Raw genomic sequence first — 8,944 nt, forward strand, 5'->3', positions numbered from 1 at the left:
TTCTTTCACCTACAAATTGTTGTGAAACATGATCAACTTTATTATGGAGACAGGTATTCTTCTATATTTAAAACAATTTAAGCATGTATAAAAGAAGAGCATATTAGAAAGGGAAAATTCAAGAATAAATAAAACCTTCTAATTTTGACCTTTCAGCAGCAATGGTTAAAATAATTTTAGGCCATTCATTTCAAGATATATGATAGCATCTTCCAAGTTGCTGACTTATTTCCCCAGTAACATTTCTCACATAACAATATGTGGAAGTTACAAACACTGAAACACACAAATAGCTAATTTCTAAGAAAGAATGTGTACAGTAATGTAACTTAATGAATGTGGTGCCTGCAATAACTTTGTTGTTGTTTAGTTGCTAAGTCATGTTGGACAGACTCTTTTGTGACCCCATGGACTGTAGTCCTCCACGTTCCTCCATCCATGGGATTGCCCAGTCAAGATACTGAAATAGGGTGCCATTTCCATCTCTAGGGGAATCTTCTCAAACCAGGGATAGAACCTACATCTCCTGCGTTGGCAAGTGGACTCTTTACTACTGAGCTACCAGGGAAGCCCCTGCAATAACTTAGCCGGTTTTTAATACACATGACGATGCTACCTTTTTCTGTCAAGTTACAGGTTAAAAGTTGTTACTAGAGCTTTTAGTTTTGCAAATATTACCTGGTATTTAATACACAAGATAGGTACCATACACACTTAAAATATTTATATACATATGTTTATATATTTACTGAAAATAGTCAAGCCATGACAAAAACCTAGCTCCTAAGATGAGAGGCAAAAGAAATACAAATATAGAATAAGTTACAAAAATCCATGATCATAATAACACAATGACAGAATATGCTCATATTGACATAAACATTATTTATAATGTTTGAATATTTTATAAATATATTCAGAAGGATTATACAAGTATTCAAATTTGCTTAGTATTGCTTGTAAGACAATTTAGAGTAGTTTGGCATTTTTACAAAAAAGTTTAAATCTCTTGTTTTTCTGATATTATTTCAGCATGGAAAATAGTGCTAGAATAACTTTAATTTATACAAGTTTTCAGTTAATTTTCTCACTGGAAAGCTAACAAATTTTAGCTTCAATATTTCCTGTACAGATTTTGCCAGATAAATTAAAATTATTTCCAAAAATATTGAATTTTGTGTCATATATGCAATTGTTGCTACTAGCTTGTCATTTCTTCTTAGTCCTCCCAGTTAAGAGACCAAGAAAATATATGTCTGTATACTGACCTGTTTGAATACAAATATCTATAAATATGTTTTACTTAATCATCTGTATCTACTTTAAGTGAAACATGACTTCATACTGATGTCTCCAACTCCAGTCCATGGATCATTCACGTTGCTCCCCTTGCTTTTCCATAACATCCCAGCCAAGTAGGGAGAAACTTGGTTCCCAGGTGGCACTAGTGGTAAAGAATCCAACTGCAGGAGACATAAAACATGAGGGTTCGATCCCTGGGTGCAGCATTTATTATATTTCATTTTGCCTTTAGTACAGATCCCACCCAGTTCCAAAGATCAGCACCATTTCCCTCTGTCTTCTCCAGTACAGTTGCTTCATATATTTGTAATAGAACAACATTTTGTCATATTTTGTCTTCCATCCTGAGTAGCTTTTTAAAATTATATATAATAAATATATATAAATTATATATATTAAAGATCACTCTGTGGTGCTGTAAATTTCTATGAGTTTTAGCAAATGCCTAATGTCATGTGTGTACCATCACAGAATTACAGAATGATTCTGCACTAAAAAACCCTCTGTGCTTCACTAATTTAAGACTCCACTCACTTAAATTCTTAGGTACCACTAGTAAGTTTACTCTCTATGAAGTTTCACCTTTTTCTGAGTTTTGTCTGTATGAAATCATAATTGTTTCAAAGACCTGTTAGACTTCCTTCCTTCCTTTAGCAATGAACATTTAGGATTCATCCATGTCTTTATGTATCTTGGTTAGGGGCTTCCCTGGTGGCTCAGATGGTAAAGAATCTGCCTGCAATGTGAGAGACCTGGTTTCGATCTTTAGGGTCAGGAAGAGCCCCTGGAGAAGGAAATGGCAACCCACTCCAGTATCCTTGCCTGCAGAATTCCATGGACTGAGGCACTTGGCAGGTTACAGTCCATGGGTCTTGATAGCCCAATCTTTTTAAATTTCTTAATAATATTCCATTGGATGAATGCACCACACTCTGTTTATATATTTGCTCAGTGGAAGACATCTTGGTTGCTTAAACTTTTCTGTCTCTTCCTTTTATGCTCATTATTTACAAAAGAAAGGAACTTAGGAGGCTGGATGGAGTCAAGTTCTTCCACAGCAGCAGCTTGGGCTGTCTTCCACTTGAAGAATCCATTTGATATCATAAAAAAATTGATATCCAATCCTGTGTCCTCTTATGTGTTCATTTAGGTCAATTTACAGAAAGTCAATAAGACCACCCTCTTAATTTTATGAAATGCAAAGTATTTTCACAATAAAATGTGACTAGATAGTTATTTACATTCTAGGCACTGGATAAATTAATGCAGAGATTTACCAATAAAATGTTTTCAAAAAATAAAATCTATTTTGAAACCTAAACATATTGTGCCATTTCTTATGTCATAAAGTCCACACAAATATCCATGTGTGTGCACATAGGCACACAGAAATAATTAATGGTTTTGTCTAGTGAGAAGAAACAGAAAAGTTTGAAGAACAAAGATTAAGAGCAGACTACTTGATTTAATGTCTTCATTTAATTTCTAGTGAAATTTTGGCAGTTCTAGAGTTCATGATCTGTGAGAATAAAAAGTTTCAGTTGATAGATAGCTCTCATCAAGAGATCATTTATAATACCGAGATAATTCTCAGCAGCTGCTGTAAAGATGTTATGCAGAGGCTGGGCTGATGCTTTCTGTCAAACATGCTTTGTCTTGCTTAGCCTGCATTTTGCAATCATTCATTGGTCTTTGACCCCTGGAGAAGGAAATGGCAACCCAATCCAGTATTCTTGCCTGGGAAATCCAATGGACAGAGAAGCCTGGCAGGCTACAGTTTATGGGGTCACAAGAGTAGGACACTACTTAGTGACTAAACTACCACCGCTGGTCATTGAACAACTTATTTTGCCCCCAAATCCCCCTTCATGTTTCCTCTAGTCCCTTTATAACATAAATATTATTATTTTATCTCCTATAGCTGACCTTTATTTCACAGATTCAGAAGTACAGTCCATAGGTCTTTGGTTGTATTAGTTTGCTAGGACGGCCACAAAATGGGTGGCCAGAAGTTTACTTCCTTCAAATTATGGAGGCCTCTAGCAGTTTCTCATATTTCTGGTTTCTTTGGGGCCCCTTCCTTGGCTTGCAGGTGGTTGTCTTCTCGCTGCGTCATCATTCTGGTCTTCTTTCTGTGCTTGGGTCCTAATAGTCTCTTCATTTAGGGACACGACTCACATGGGATCAGAGTCCACCCTAAGCACCTCATTTTAACTCAATTATGTCTATAAAGACCCTACCTCCAAATGCAGTCACATGCTAAGATACTGGGGTTAGAATTTCAAAATAGGAATGTGTGGGGAATTCAGCCCAAGTCACTGGTAGATCTAATTGTCCTGAAGCTAATTTTGTTCTGTCACCTCTACCTTCAGAAACCCCTTTTTGTCCAGGGATGTGTTTAGATGGCAATTGGGAGCATCTGTGTAAGTGGATGATTACCACTCAGCCAGCCTAATTCCAGTTCCCACAATGGCTGCAAACATAAATGTTCTTATCCATAATCTGGAGTGTAGATTGTGGAGTGGAGGAGAACATAATTCACATAAACCAAGCACCTATGAAGCCTATTAGTAATGCAAGACTGTATCTTTTACATGGACTTCCCAGGTGTGCTAGTGGTAAAGAACCACCTGCTAATGCAGGAGACATAAGAGATGTGGGTTTGATCCCTGGGGTCAGGAAGATGCCCTGGAGGAGGGCATGGCAACCCACTCCAGTATTCTTGCCTGGAGAATCACATAAACACAAGAGTCTGGCAGGACCACCAAAGAAATCCCATGGTTGCCCTTCAAAATGATATTTCTGAGAGAGGTTACCTGGTTTCCATAAAATAACTTTTTATGATCATTAAAGCCACATCTATTTTGTTTGTTTGTTTTGGCTGTGCAGGGTCATCACTGCATCACACAGGCTTCTCTAGTTGTGGTGCAAGGGCTTTGTTGCCCTGCAGCTGGTGGTATATTTGTTCCCTGACCAGGGATTGAATCTGTGTCCCCTGTATTAGAAGGCAGATTCTATACCAGGGACCACCAGGGAAGTCCAAAAGTCACATCCTTTCTATCATAATATTTTCTAGTGCAAAGTCCAGAATGCCTTAGGGAAACCACCTCTAAGAATTTAAACCACATTACGAGCATTAAGGTTAAAAAAAAAAAGCCTATCATAGTGAGAAAAATGAATTTATATTCCCATAAATGTTACCTGCAGACATACTTGAAGTTTTAATCCTAAATACTAAGGCTGTCTAGCAATGCAGGATTGTTAGTCCAATGGTGGGGGCTCTAACTATACCCACCTCCGTCTTTAGGCCCTTTGCTCATTGTGTGTATGCTTAAATCATGCTGAGTATAGATTAGGTAATCTTAGTTGAATAGCAGAGAAATTTCTTGATCAATATCCATACAGCCTCTATCAATATCCAAATAACTGGATCAATATCCGTCTTCCCTCAACTATTTACTATTTTTTTGCAAGAGAAACTCAGAGCACACCTATCCATTATATGAACCAGAAATGTGGAGTTTACCTGAAGGAAGTGGAGCTGCCTAGGAGAATGTGTGGAGGGGGCAACATAAAGGTTTTCATTCACATTTACTTAACCAAGCCCACTGGAGAGAAAAATATTCAAAAATGAAGAAAAAACTTAACAGACCTTTACTCAGTCAATGACACTTATTTCATTGACAGATAAATGTGCTACAATCAGATCAAATTGGATCCACAACTCTTTTGGACAGAATGTTTGCTGCTAGTTTCTCCCAGAACAAAAATCTGATTAAACCCAGGATCATTTCATACTCCCTTAAAAATATGATGGGTTTTTTTTTTTTTACACTCTCCATTCAAAAATTTGACTATACTCTCCCTGTAGACCTATGCCTGCAATTTCTGTGTAATTAAGCACAATCAGTCTTTGACCCTAAATGCATGCTTCTTTGAGAAAAGAGGTGAAAAACTCTCTGGTAGATCTGCTTAGTCTTTACACTGTAAATGATAGGGTTCATCACTGGTGGCACCAACAGGTAAATATTGGCCATGATCACATGCACCAGAGGAGAGGCACGCTAGGCAAATCGATGAGTCATAGATGCCCCAACCATGGGCACATACAGGACCAGAACAGCAAGCATGTGGCACAGACACATATTGAGGGCCCTCAGTCGCTCAGTCCATGAGGCTGTGCCCAAGATACTTTTCAGGATGAGTGTGTAGGAGAGCATGATGAGCAGAGGGTCCATCACAATAATGAGCAAGACCACAGCAAAAGCATACCAGTTGTTGACTCGGATGTCAGCACAGACCAGGCGAATCATATCCTGGTGGAGGCAGTAGGAGTGAGAGAGAAGGTGGGAGTGGCAGAAGGGCAGGCGCTTGAGTAGGAAAAGGGAGGGAAGAGCAGTCAGAACACAGCAGCAAAGGATGGATAGTCCCATCCTGCCAACGGCATTGTTGGTGAGGATGGTGGCATAATGGAGAGGGCGGCAGATGGCCACATAGTTGTCAAAAGACATAGCCAGTAGGACTGAAGATTCAATGAAGGAGAATGCAAGGAGGAAGAAGAACTGGGCAAAACAGCCCTCAAAGCTGATCTTCTGAATGTTAAACCAGAGCTGCATGCCTGTGGGCAGGGTCCTGAGGGTGAGACCCAGGTCAGTGAGGGCCAGCGTGGAGAGGAACAGGTACATGGGCTGGATGAGGGATGGCTCTGTATGGATGACAGTGAGAATGGTGGTGTGTCCCACGATGGAGATAGTGTAGAGACAGCAGAAGGGGATGGAGATCCAGATGTGGTAGGCCTCCTCAAATCCAGGGATGCCCGTGACAATGAAGTAGAAGGGGTCTTGGGCGGTGTTCATCACCTCGGACATGATAGAGGAATGTAGTTTCATGTTGAAGCTCTTCACTCAGAGAGAACCAGAAACATTAAAAATAGTCTTTGTCTTTACCTCATTTGATCTAAACTCTATCGGAATAAAGATACAGAGCTGTTGAGTGTTACTGAGGAATTTTAGGAAGACAGTGGTTGCTCTTCCTGGCCTGTCTCTGCAGGGACTGTTTCCACACAACTCATATTCTCCTGATAAGTCTATACACATTAACTCATGAACAAATCTTTAAGTTTTTTTCCTGCCTGAAGTTTTCAATTTCCATTTTCTTCTTAGTGCCCTGGAATCTTTCTTTTATCCAAACCATATCACTAATATTCTCTCAAAGACTTAAAATGAACTCTTAACTGGGTAAGACCTAGCCCTCAGCTTATTTACCCAGCATCTCCTTTTGAAATTTTCTTTGAGTTTTATTAGATTTCTCACCTGTTTCACTTATTCTAAGGTCATCACTGATTCTTCCTCTATTTCTTATTCATTTCATCATGCAGTAAGGTCATTTTTCATCTTGAACAGGTCTTATTTCTAATCTGTCTTCTTATACTTGTTAGTTGATATCATCTGATACCATAGACTTCATGTGTGCAATATTAGAAGAGAACCAGAAGCAAAGTTTTGGGATACAGAGGAAAAGAATGAAAGTAGAGCTCAGGTGAGGATAATCATATTTACTGGCTGTCTCTATATTTCAGCACTGTTCTAAGTGGATTCCTGTGTTAGTTTAGATCATCCTCTAACAGTAGTTATCACCCCTCCTTACTTTCCCTCAACATTACAAGAGAAATATTATTTGTGGCTTCTGCTATTTGGGTGGTTCCCTCTTCACCTCCTGTGGCTTCTGTTTCCTCCATTTGTCTCACAGAGTAGAGATTATAAGCTCTATGAAAATCTCTAGGCTAACAGTGGAGAGGTGTGGCAAGTCCCTTCAGGATTGCATGGAGAGACTTAGTGAGACCTGGAGTCCCACTGGGCAGGCAGAAAGAGTTGGCTCTGCATGTAAGAACTTTGTTGCCTCTGGTGTCCTTGTGGAGCAACAACTCAGGAAACTACCTCAATACTCTGTTTTTACAACTTGTTGAATATGATTTGAAACTACATGCCTATGCTTGAAGAAAACTGCTTAGGATGTCAAAAATTAGGCTTAAAAAGTTTTGGTCCCTAAGCAATCTGAAGCTGGGGCAACATTAGAACAGCAGGTGAGCAGCAGGAAAAAGGAATATCGCACACCAATTTTCAGGAGCATTCACCTTGCAGTGATTCTCTGGACATACCAAGATAAAATTTTCTAATACATTTATAAGATAAGTAAATGGTGAGAACTCTATCAAACCTGAACTAGAGGGCTTCCCTGGTAGCTCAGTGGTAAAGAATCCACCTGCCAATGCAGGAGACACAGGTTCGATCCCTGATCTGGGAAGATCCCACATGCCTTGGAGCAACTAAGCCCATGTGCCACAACTATTGAACCTGTGCTCATCAGCCCACCTGCCACAGCTACTGAAGCCCACGTGTCCTAGAACCTGTGCTCTGCAACAAGAGAAGCCACTGCAGAGAAGGAAGACGTCACACCACAACTAGAGATTAGCCCCCGCTAGCCACAACTACAGAAAGGCTCCTACAGCAACGAAGACCCAGCATAGCTAAAAATAAAATAAATAAATTTTTAATTAAAAAAAATTAATGAGAAAGGAAAATTGTGCAATTATGATTTACTTATTTGAAGACTCACTTCACAATGTATACAAACCCAAATTCCAAATCAATAAAGATGTACATTGTTAACAAAAGTTAGAGAAAAAAAATTTAAATGTTGATTACAGTTCTCACTGAGGAGACTCTTTAAATAGCAATAGACAAAAATCCCAAGAAAAAGATGTCTGAATGTCAGTACAAAAGTTAAATAATTCTCTATGACAGAAAAATGATGGAATTTAAAATAAACTTCCAAAAACATTTATGAAAATATGACAGAAAAGGAGTCTATATCTTAAATGTATCAATATACATACACATAGGTAAAAGTTAAAAATATCACAAAGTAAGAAAAGTGAAAGGGAAGAAGAATAACAATTTATTAAAAAAAATCTGCACTCTAACATTTACACAGATCCTCTCTCATCACTGCCCTCATTTCTTACCCCACATTGGTATTCTTTACAGACTTATTGAGAGTGCTTCTTGATCTTAACTTCCTATTTCTTCATCAAATGTATTCCTACAAACCTAAGGCAGTTTACACAGTATTTCTATTTAATATTCATTCAATTTTGTCATGGAGATATTTTATACAATTCACAAATGAAGAAGCTGTGCCTCCACAAAGTTAAACACTGTTCTCTGCTCACTTATTAACAAGTCATGATGGTTATGTCAAAGGAGCCCAACAAAATAGGAACACAGTTTAAGCCAGCTTAGAAATTAAGTCTAATTTGAAAAAATTCTCAGTGTTTCTATACATTCACACTCTTTAGTTCTTTTTAGGGATTCCCTGGTGTCTCAGACAGTGAAGAGTCTGCCTGCAATGCAGGAGACTTGAGTTTGATCCCTGAATCAGGAAGATCCCTTGGAGAAGAAAATGGCAACTCACTCCAGTATTCTTGCCTGGAAAGACCCATGGAAGGAGGAGGTTGGAGGGCTACAGTCCATATGGCCACAAAGAGTCGGAAATGACTGAGCGACTTCACTTTCACTTTTCAAGCTCTTTTTATGCTTGTCTCCAGAGATGGTTGTCATAACTTCTCCATGTGTCTGCCATC

At 38.8% G+C, this 8,944-nt stretch overlaps 1 pseudogene; it reads right to left on the minus strand.

Moving 5' to 3' along the window:
* Positions 1-5,198: 5,198 nt before the first annotated feature.
* On the minus strand, positions 5,199-6,170 carry LOC110145111 (olfactory receptor 51Q1-like; annotated as a pseudogene).
* Positions 6,171-8,944: the final 2,774 nt, after the last annotated feature.

The sequence above is a fragment of the Odocoileus virginianus genome, unplaced genomic scaffold, assembly GCF_023699985.2.
Source record: "Odocoileus virginianus isolate 20LAN1187 ecotype Illinois unplaced genomic scaffold, Ovbor_1.2 Unplaced_Contig_64, whole genome shotgun sequence".
In the NCBI taxonomy this organism is placed as follows: Eukaryota; Metazoa; Chordata; class Mammalia; order Artiodactyla; family Cervidae; genus Odocoileus; species Odocoileus virginianus.